General features: G+C 40.1%; 1 pseudogene; it reads left to right on the top strand.

The window, feature by feature from the left end:
* Positions 1-3,895: 3,895 nt before the first annotated feature.
* On the top strand, positions 3,896-4,767 carry LOC132430732 (RNA-binding protein FUS pseudogene; annotated as a pseudogene).
* Positions 4,768-11,876: the final 7,109 nt, after the last annotated feature.

Below are 11,876 nucleotides of genomic sequence, written 5' to 3'. Positions count from 1 at the left end.
CTAAGGGCAGAAAGTACATGTAGTGTTAACACATCCATTTATTCTTTAGGAATCAATTTTAGTTAAGCCTCCTGAGGCTTGATAAGCCCATCTTAGGTACACTTTTGGAATGTTCTAATGCACTGTGTTAAATGGCCTCAACATATGAAAGACTCTCCACAATCTTTCAAAAATATCATTTTGACCACTTGGTTAAAGTTAGTTAAATTAATTCTAAAATTACTGAAACCTAGATTTCCTTATTGATGAAATTAACACATATCTATTTAAAATTTTTTTTCTATTGGACACTGCCCATATCACATAAATGTTTTTAAGGGAATATTGTGGGTGTGGCCACATCAGTCTTCTCTATAATATCTCATTTAGCGGCCTCTCTTGATAATCTGTTTTTAGAAATGATCTCATTCCAGTTACTTTATATACACCTTGTCTGGGGCAATTAAGCTATTTTTGAAGTCAGTCCAAGGATGTTCACACAGGGCTGGGTCTTAGGGAAATCTCCAGGGCCAAGAGCGTGTGCAGAACTGGCTAAGCCTTCTGGAAGGCCATTGCACTCTGGGAAGAAGGTTTCATACTGTTTCTTAAAATTCTGATTAGGACCATTTCTGTGACTGTGCAAACTTACTTGTACACATTAGAAAGGTAGAACTATGTATCATAAAGGTGAACTTTTAATAAGCCTATACTTCTTTTTTTTACGTCTTTATTGGGGTATCACTGCTTTACAATGGTGTGTTAGTTTCTGCTTTATAACAAAGTGAATCAGTTATACATATACATATGTTCCCATATCTCTTCCCTCTTGCGTCTCCCTCCCTCCCACCCTCCCTATCCCACCCCTCCAGGCTGTCACAAAGCACCGAGCCAATATCCCTGTGCCATGCGGCTGCTTCCCACTAGCTATCTACCTTACTACGTTTGTTAGTGTGTATATGTCCATGACTCTCTCTCGCCCTGTCACAGCTCACCCTTCCCCCTCCCCATAACCTCAAGTCCGTTCTCTAGTAGGTCTGCGTCTTTATTCCTGCCTTACCCCTAGGTTCTTCATGACTTTTTTTTTTTCTTAAATTCCATATATATGTGTTAGCATACGGTATTTGTCTTTTTCTTTCTGACTTACTTCACTGTGTATGACAGACTCCAGGTCTATCCACCTCATTACAAATAACTCAATTTCGTTTCTTTTTATGGCTGAGTAATATTCCATTGTATATATGTGCCACATCTTCTTTATCCATTCATCCGATGATGGGCACTTAGGTTGTTTCCATCTCCGGGCTATTGTAAATAGAGCTGCAATGAACATTTTGGTACATGACTCTTTTTGAATTTCGGTTTTCTCAGGGTATATGCCCAGTAGTGGGATTGCTGGGTCATATGGTAGTTCTATTTGTAGTTTTTTAAGGAACCTCCATACTGTTCTCCATAGTGGCTGAACCAATTCACATTCCCACCAACAGTGCAAGAGGGTTCCCTTTTCTAAGCCTATACTTCTTAACACCCTACTTTTCCAATCTTAATTTAGGGAAGCCAAGCACTTCCAGAGACTTTGCTCATAGTAATCATGCCTTAAATGAGAACTCTCGATACAGTTTGTTTAACATCACTTTGCTATGTGAGTTTGGTATTTTAACTAACAAGACATTTTCTCATGAATCCTAGTGTGTTAGCTCTGTACACAAAACCCTCAGATCATTAGCCTAGCTGGTTCAGTTAATTAGAGAACACATTTCTAATGCAAATAAGGTCATTAAATCCCCCAGAAGCCAGTTACCTTTGTCCTAAAGGCACAGTCTACACTGAAATAATAGTGAGTTTTCTTACCATGTGTACCTTTAGCCTCAAGGTAAACCAGATGAGAAAATGAAGATGACAGAGCTCAAACCTATATGCACTAGAGTAAAAAAGCAATTCAGTCCTTTCTTCTAATAATGTATGGGAATACTATATGCATGTAGGAAAAAAAATAGGCAATTTTTGGTGTCACAGCCTCTTATAATTGGATAAATTAATCATCAATTGCTTCTGCTCCTATACATCTATAAAAGTATATCTGTGGGGAAGGACACTACATTAGGGAAATGAGAAAGACACTACATTAGGGAAAGGGATATTCTGAGGTTGGAATAGAGGGAATTTAGAAATCATCTCTCCTCATTTTACAAAAGAAGACTGAGGGCTGGAAAGAAGGAGTGAGTGACTTATTTACTGTCACTAGGACTGCAAGGAAAAAACCCTGAGTATCAGAGATTAATTTTATATGTCAACTTGGTTGAGCCACCTTACCCGGATATGTGGTCAAACATTCTTTTGAATGTTCCTGTAAGGGTGTATTTAGATGAGATCAGCATTTAAACTAGTGAACCTTGAGTAAAACATAAAATAGATTGCCCTCCATAGTGTGAATGGACCTCATCCAGTCAGTTGAAGGCCTGAGTAGAACAAAATAACTGAACTCCCCAAGGAAGAGCGAATGCTGCAAGAGTTGTGCCTTTGGACTTGAACTGCAACATCAGCCCGTCCCTGGGTCTACAGCCTGCTGGGGCATCTTGCAGATTTTCGACTTGTCATTCTCTATAATCATGAGCTAACTCCTTAAAATGAATCAATCTTTCTCTCTCTCTCTCTTTCTCTTTCCCTCTCTCTTAGATATACCTATATCTGTATATCAATATCTATAGATAGATATCTTCTATTGGTTCTGCTTTTCTGGAGAACCCTGAGTAATAGGATGTCATAACTTACTTGTACCTACAAGTGAAAACATCATGTGTTTTCCTTTCTAAACATTTTTTTCTTTTTAATTCTTTGGATGGGATTTTCAAAAGCCACAAGAATAAGCCCTATACGAAGAGATGGAATTCCCCTTTAAATTAGTATATTAACTCGTGAATTAACTCGTTCATCTTCTCTTACTATGAAGTGTTCAACTCGGTCTAAACAAACTGAATAATTGTAGAGCTGTTAATTTTCTAAGAACAGTAACAACGCCAAATTACCTTTTTATTACAAAGGGGATCAGTATTTTTAGCTACTATTGGTACCCAAATCACCTATATATATATGGCTATTCATCCCTCCTGCCTGTTCTTATGCTATTTTCATTCAACTTCTCTTACTTTGAAGCACGTCTCAAGCCTCACCTTAACCATGACATTTTCCTATTAGCTACAGCTGAACTCTCCCTTCTTACACTTCTTTTCCACATTAGCACTTTATCCCCCCATTGTTTTCCATCTGAACCACTCAATATAGTGTTTAACCTTATAGGTTTATTCTTTAAGATGAAAGAGAGGCATTAAGGCTTAGAGAGTATGCCTGAATGACTTAATCCTCTAGGAATTAATCATACAAGTGGTGTCACTGTTGGACTATGAGAACAGTAGGAAGCATGATTATAGAAACTCAAACCTAGATTTCTCTCCTAGCAAACTCAGATAATTATAGTGTAAGGCATGAGGAATCCCGAGATTGATGGGGGTACTGGTATGTCCCCCATCCCAACAACTGGAGCATAGTGCCTTAGCATGTGAGGGCACACAAAGTTAAAATCATTTCCCAGGCCCACCCTGAAACAGGGTCTTAAATCTTGTACAAAGAGGGAAGGACAAAAAAGCTGAAACATTAAAAGGCCTTGCCTTCTGAAGTAGTAGGGTGAGTATGACAGTTTGGTGTCAGCTGCCCAAAGGTGGGTAAAAGTGGAGAAGAGTTTTTAAGGGACTTCATTAAGTCCTTGCCATGGCAGGCTGACGGGGCAGTTCTTCTTACTGCTGGGCAAACGATTTGCATCATGGAATAGATATGAGGAGAGGCAGCGGTCTCTTGAGGATTCAGCAGAAAACCAATGAGAGCCTTTGACAAGATGTGGGTGGTAGGGCTCAGTCCTCGAGGCGTCGGTGCTGTGGTATTGGAATCTTGCTGATTGTCGGCCTGTGCGCGCGTGCGCGGACATGGCCTCAAACGACTATACTCAACAAGCAACCCAAAGTTATGGGGCCTACCCGACCCAGCCTGGGCAGGGCTATTCCCAGCAGAGCAATCAGCCCTATGGACAGCAGAGTTACAGTGGCTACGGCCAGTCAGCGGATGCTTCAGGCTATGGCCAGAGCAGCTATGGTAGTTCTTACGGACAGACCCAGAACAGCTATGGCACACAGTCAACTCCCCAGGGATATGGCTCAACTGGTGGCTATGGCGGTAGCCAAAGTTCTCAGTCGTCTTACGGGCAGCAGTCCTCATACCCTGGCTATGGCCAGCAGCCAACTCCTAGCAGCGCCTCGGGAAGTTACGGTAGCAGTTCTCAGAGCAGCGGCTATGGGCAGCCCCAGAGTGGGGGCTATGGCCAGCAGTCTGGCTATGGTGGACAGCAGCAAAGCTATGGACAGCAGCAAAGCTATAATCCCCCTCAGGGCTATGGGCAGCAGAACCAGTACAACAGCAGCAGTGGAGGTGGAGGGGGTGGTGGAGGTAACTATGGCCAAGATCAGCCCTCCATGAGTAGTAGTGGTGGCGGCGGTTATGGCAATCAGGACCAGAGTGGTGGCGGCGGCTACGGGGGAGGCCAGCAGGACCGTGGGGGCCGTGGCCGGGGCGGTGGCGGTGGTTACAGCCGCAGCAGTGGTGGCTATGAACCCAGAGGTCGTGGAGGCGGCCGTGGAGGCAGAGGCGGCATGGGGTAGGTGTCTTGTGAGCCAGGGAGTAACATCACTGAGCAGTGTGAAGGGTTGCATGAATCTCCCTTGAAGCCTAGTCCCTTAGTGCATGGTTAGTCTTATTCTAGGGATTTGTGGGGGCTTTGATTTAGGAGCATTGACTGTTTCTTCTTCATACATCCCCATTTTATTTTTGTGAGAACTTGGGAACCTGAACTTCTACCCACACCTCTGTATAGAGATTTGAGTACTGACATTTTTATTTCTCAAGAAAAAGAAACATGGGTGTATATGGATTGGAGTCATTGATATCCTAGGCAAGAAAAATGAAAGTAAAGGCTTCTTTCTCTGCAAGGGAAACCGATGATCCCACTCCTGGTAATAGGGAAACTTGTTACTTGTTACTTGTATTCCCATGTGTCCTCTGAGGAAGTTGTAAATGGTTAACCTGACTTGAGCTTCCAGGAATTGGCTACTCTCTCTTTCTGTATTCTGTAGTCATTTGAATCCACGAGCACTCATTTGACTGACAGTAATGATTTTGTGTGTGACTTGGTTCATGGGGCTATCTGAAGTGTGCAGACCTTTTGGACAAAATACAGTATGCTTGACAGTGGTATCCCACCTATTTGCTCCACTGTCCCCCTTCCTCTGGTTACTTGTCCAACTGGACCTTCTTTCCTCCCCTTCCTGCTGAAGTTGAAGTAAAACCTTAGATTTGATGTTAAAGCACTTGTCAAAAAAAAAAAAAAAAAAAAAAAAAAAAGATGTGGGTGGTAGGAGGCCACTGGGTGAGGTGTAAGAAAGGAGAAGCAATAACGTGGTCTCCAGCTAGAGGGAGCATGGAGCTTCATCTATTAAGGTAGCAGCAGCATTACTGCAGAATCAGTAGCAGCCAGTAGGGATCTGGGGTGATTGACGGAATCGTAAGAACCCAAATTGAGGAAAACATGCTGTAAACTCAGACAAAAGTAGGAGTGGGAGAGTGTCGGTAAATGTTAAGGACGGGTCCCATACAACATGCAAAGAGCCCCTGGGGAGGTGAGGCAGTCCAAGGAGTCCAGGGCTATGGATTTTCCTCATCTCTAGTCGTTTTGTTCTTGAAAAGAGTCTTTCTTTGAGAGACAGAACTCTTTTAAAGCCTAGCACTACTTTCCAGCTTTGCGATTCCAGATGTTTCTAGGGCAGTATTAGATAAGAAGCAGCAAAACCTTCATTTACCCACGGCTTTCTTTTCTTAATTTTAGGAAAAAACAGCTTTCTGTCTTTGCTGCTCTCTGTCTCTCCTTGAGAAAATGAGGCACGATTACTGAAGTGCTTCTGAAAGAACTTGATTGTCTTGCATTTGGAAATCCTTTGGGTGGAATTCAGTAAGCGGTATGCAGGAGAAAGCTCACTTCAAAATGTGCCTTGTTTGTATTGATTCTCACTTGGTATGAGTTATGCTATTACCCACAGCTGTTCGTTCCACATTATCTAAATGCCACATCAACATGGAATGCATAGCAACTTGCGTAGCAACTTGCGTTCTGGTTTTGCTCTTTAAGGATAATTTGTTCTGAAGTGACAAGTACCTGTGACAGAAGTTCTGGCTCTTCATCAGCCTGTGATCGTGGGTCTCAATATTGTGGCAGGAGTAAAGGCATCATGCAGCTCCACCTCAAACAGAGAAACGTGATTCTTCTGCAACACATCAAGATGTTAAGTTTTGTCTGGAGACATCTCAAATCTCCAATTAACTCCCTGTTTCTCCTCCCCAAAACACACACTTGAGGTTATGAAATATTCCATAAAACTTAGATATAGAGAATGCAACACTTGAAAAATAAATGCTAAGGCTCATTAAGTTTCTGGAGGAAAAGTAAGATTAAGAAAAGTTCCCAAAAAATTGTACAGAGCATAAAACACTTGATTTAGTATAACTAGCAAAATATTTCTCAAGTTTAAGACCTTAAATTATATTCAGTATAAATGTATAGATCTTTTTATACTCATTGAGACTGTGTCCTCCAGCCCACAGCCAGGGAAGAAGTAAACTTCTCAGTCAAAGAGCCTGCAGTGAACTGAATTCTATCAAAAACCACTGGGAGAATTTGTAAGCAGATCCTGCACCAGCAGAACCTTGAGATGTCTGTGGTCCTAGCCTATACCTTGGAGCTTTGTAAGAGACCTTGACCTTGAGCTGAAGGACCCAACTAAATTATGCTTAGATTCCTGACCCACAGAAACTGTAAGATAATAAGTGTTGTTTTAAGCCTCTAAGTCTTGGGGTAACTTGTTACACAGCAACAGGTAATTTATACACACTCCATAAAATGTTCCTAGTGGATATTAATCTCCTTCATCGCTGAATGATGCCATCGTTTTGGAACTTCATCACAAATTATTTTGCATTGTATACTTAGTGTTAATTGGCCACTTTCAAATGGTGTTCTGCAGAGCCCTAAAGGGCGTTTGTATATAAGGGTGTGTAAAAAAAAAATCTATCTATCTATCTATCTATATATATCTATCTATCTATATACTCAATCAGGTAAAATAAAACTAGATAGTCTATAAATCAGGCAACAATATTACCACTTTACAGCTTGGGAATGTGATTAGCATGACAATAAATTTAGGGAACAAAATTGATTCTATGCCTGAATGACTGTTTAAGCCATAAAATAATAGAATCTCAGAATTGGAAAAGATCATAAAGGTTATCATTACTTAAAATACACACCTGATGCCTTAACCTCCCTATAAGCTCTTTATCACATTGCTAGTCTGTTCTTTTTTTTTTTTTTTTTTTTTTGCGGTACGCAGGCCTCTCACTGTTGTGGCCTCTCTCGTTGCGGAGCACAGGCTCCGGACGCACAGGCCCAGCGGCCATGGCTTACGGGCCAGTCGATCCGCGGCATGTGGGATCTTCCCGGACCGGGGCACGAACCCACGTCCCCCGCATCGGCAGGCAGACTCTCAACCCCCGCGCCACCAGGGAAGCCCCTGCTAGTCTGCTCCTGAAAAAGTGTGATACCAAATTGGAGGCTTAAAAAATAAGTGCACAACTTGGACTGAGGATATCATCCCTGGAAATCCACAATTTTAGTACATACATCCTCAATGAGAATTAGATAAGCTTAATGTAATTGGTAAAACCACTGCCTTTGGAAGTAAAACATTCTATAACTTTAAGAAGGTGCACCACATTTAGTACATTCATTCATTCATTTATACTTTCATTAGTTCTTCTCCACTGCTTACACAACTTTTCAAAAATGTTGTCTACATTCACCTACTCTTCTTCACTTTCTCACCATTCCATACACTACTCAATACTCTGCACTCTGTCTGCCAGTTATACCACTCCACTGAAATTGCTCTTGCTAAGGTTAACTATGTTTTATATGACAGTATTTCTTCCTGAGACTCTCTAATGTATGTTCAACAGTCAGAATGCCAAATCATCAAGATGCTGTACTTCATTGGATATTGAAGGAAAGAGGAAATGAAAGCCAAAGATGATTCCCAAATCAGTTTTAATAACCAGGTTACTGCATCTTCAACCTGCATCCCAAGGAAATTTCTAGAATGCTTACTCAGATTTTTCCCTCTCCTTCATCTCTCTTGGATCTTGTTGTCATCATTTCAGTACTCTTTAGAAAGAGAACCAAAAAAGGGAGAATGTCACTGAGGAGAGAGGAAAACAGAAGCATGAGGAAAGAGTGAGAGTGGAAATAAAAGAAGGAGTTTTTGACTGGGAGTTGAAAGTGAGGAATGACAAGAGAAAGGTCTGCGCACAGCTGCGGTATTTAAGAGACCATATTTAGCAGTTGGAACAATGAAAGGGATGTTAAGAGATGTGTGTTATCAATTGGACCTTCTATAATGTTCTGAAAGAAGCACCAAAGAAGATCAAAAGATAAGAATTATAAATTTCTTTCATCAGGTACACTATATATTCTTTCATATCACCTAAGCTGAAACTCGTAAGTTCCCAAGACTGATTCAAGTAACATATTATCAGTATCCTTACAACAGGGTAAGTGTTACTCTTTCCTTAGTCCTGTGCTTTGAGATGTCCCTACTCTTGCTTCTTCTGGCCACATCCAACCTCATAGGGCAAGAAGGCTGTAGGGCTAAGATAATGGGCCACACAAAGCCACAATTCCCAAGCTCCAAGTACACTGAACCCTGTAACACCTGTCCACAAATATCTTTACTACATTATATATGAATGCTGTTACTGGAATATTACACACTTTGTGAAGGATGGAATATAAATGATAAAAAAAAAAAAGGAAGGAGAGAATCTAGATAGCTAGCCCAATCTAGGAAATGCTATGCATTACATTAGTCTTGGATATTCACAGCGCACATTAGCATATAAAAGACTCTCAGAAGTACTGAAACAAAGAAATGTGTTTAACTTTGTTTATCCATAGTTCTCAAAGTTATTTACCATTAGGGCCCTTTTTCATGTACCAGCCAAAATACAGTTCTGAAAAACTGAGAATATTAAAAGATTTTTAAAGGTGAGTGACAACTCTCTAATTCATAAAATATTCATAAAGTGGAATAGCTCATAAAAATGGAATGGATAATTATGCCTAATGTTAATTCTGTGGGAAACAGCTGTACCCTTTGGGACAATTAAAAAATATATAACTTTAGATCTGTGTATGAGAAAAGCAAAGAATGAATCTACTTGGGACATTTATTTGGAAATCTTTAATAGTGTTAAGATTTCAGTGTTTGGTGATTAATTTAATTTTCATATATGATCCAGAATTATTCAGTGACTGAAGAGTGAGGTGGGTGTTTAAATAGGATCATTTTACATTTAAAAATGCAATGTGACTTAGGAAGTAATTAGGTGAATTTTATACATCACAAAAGTTAATATTGAACTTGCTTCCAAGGCGAGATTTTTTCTAAAAGCCTTTGCAAAATATCAACGTCATTAGTATTAGCATATTTTCTCAAAGTATCAATTTTTAAAAGCAATATGTACATTGCTCATTTGAAAATCAACCCAAGAGACTTCCCTGGTGGTGCAGTGGTTAAGACTCCGTGCTCCTAATGCACGGGGCCCGGGTTCAATCCTTGGTCAGGGAACTAGATCCCACATGCATGCCACAACTAAGGAGCCCACATGCTGCAACTAAGGAGACAGCGAGCTGCAACAAAGGAGCATGCCTGCCACAACTAAGACCCAGTGCAACCTAAATAAATAAATATTAAAAAGAAAGAAAGAAAATTAACCCAGGAGATTTCTAAATCAAAAGAAGAGAATAAAAAAAAAGGAAGAAGAGAATAAACGTAGACTAACCTATTCTTCTCAACCTATACCCAGGGAAAACTCACAGAATATAAGAAAATGAAGAAAAAATACTACAGATAAGCTTCACATGTCATTTGCTACTACCCCCAAAACTCATGCAAAAAAGCATATCTAGCTAAGAAGGTAAACCCAAAATCTGAAAACCAACATGTGCAACTTAGACTTTAAGAAAGTTCAAAATATGAACCCCTAGCTATCCATTAAGTACAATGCTGGGATGGAGAGCCATGAACCAGCATAAGTGTAGCAAGAAATGTCACTGAAGAGTCCAGTGTGATAGCACAGAACATCATGGAAGGTGAGACTGAAGCAAAACTCATGTCCACATGTTATTCCTATTTTCTATAACCCAGTCCCCAGATGAAGGGCCTGCTGAGTAAGAAGCACAGTGAAGAAGTGACAGGAGATATGGTGACTATAAAGAGGTTTGGTGTAAGCTACAACTCTTGAATGCCAAAAACTGCAGAAAAATTATCTACCCCACAAAAGAAATAACTGTTCTCATGTGTGTGTTCTGAGAAGAAGCTATGCAAGGTCCCAGATGACTCTTCTCTTTCCCACCCACAAACCACGCACTTTAGCAGCCAGCAGGCACTAGAAATGAGAAATACTTGTATTATAATAAAAATAAGTCTAACTCTACTTCAAAGCTGGTATCATGCTTAATGGTCAAACACTTGAAACAAACCTACTAAAAAACAGAAAACTGAAACCATGACCATTATCTCCACTGTTATTTAGTGTCTTCTTGGAAGTAATAGCACAATTAGATAAGATAAAGGATTTAGAGATATAGAAATTGAAAAGAAGAAAGTAAAATTGTCCTCCTGGAAAACTCAAAGGAGTCAACTGAAAAGCTATTAGGAATGAGAGAATTCAGTGGGGTGGCTAGGTTAAAAATTTATATGCAAAAATCAATACCTTTCATATGTGGAAACAACAAAAAATTAGAAATATATTAGAAGAAAAGATGCCATTACAATAGCATCAAAAAAGATGAATTACCTAGGACTAAACATAATAAAAATGTATAAGACCAATATGAATAAAACTTTAAAATGCTACAGAAGAACACAAAAAGAAGATCTGAACAAATGGAAAGACACATCATGTTATTGGAAAACACTCAAGATCACAAAGATGCCAGTTTCTCTAAAGTAAACCAAAAGTGTAGCATAATCCCACTAATAATGTGAATAAGATTTTTAAACTGTGTATAAGTTAATTCTAATGTTAATGTGAGCAATAAAACTAGAAAGAGGATCCAAGAAAACTCTGAGACTACAGAATGCTGTGGGGGACTAGTCTCATCAGAAATCAAAGCATGGGGCTTCCCTGGTGGCGCAGTGGTTGTCTGCCTGCCGACGCAGGGAACACGGGTTCGTGCCCCGGTCCGGGAAGATCCCACATGCCGTGGAGCGGCTGGGCCCATGAGCCATGGCCGCTGAGCCTGCGCGTCCGGAGCCTGTGCTCTGCAACGGGAGAGGCCACGACAGTGAGAGGCCCGCATACCACAAAAAAAAAAAAAAAAAAGAAATCAAAGCATGATAAATTTACCCAAAACAATGTGATACTGACACATAAATATACAGAGAGAAATGAAGTTGAAAAAATAGCTATGAGAATGAAAAGACAAAACACAGACTGGGAGAAAATATTTGCAAAGCATATATCTGATAAAGGACTAGTATACAGAACATATAAAGCAGGACTCAGAAACAACCAACCCAACAACAACAAAAAAAAGAGTTGGGGGATCTGAATAGACATTTCATCAAATAAAATAGATAAATGGCAAATAAGTACATAAAAAGATGTACAACATTATTAGTCTTAGGAAAATGCAAATAAAACCACAATGAGATAGTGCTACACCTCTACAAGCATGGCTAAAA

Source organism: Delphinus delphis, chromosome 9 (genome assembly GCF_949987515.2).
Source record: "Delphinus delphis chromosome 9, mDelDel1.2, whole genome shotgun sequence".
NCBI lineage: Eukaryota > Metazoa > Chordata > Mammalia > Artiodactyla > Delphinidae > Delphinus > Delphinus delphis.
This window is presented reverse-complemented; position numbering and strand designations above follow the sequence as displayed.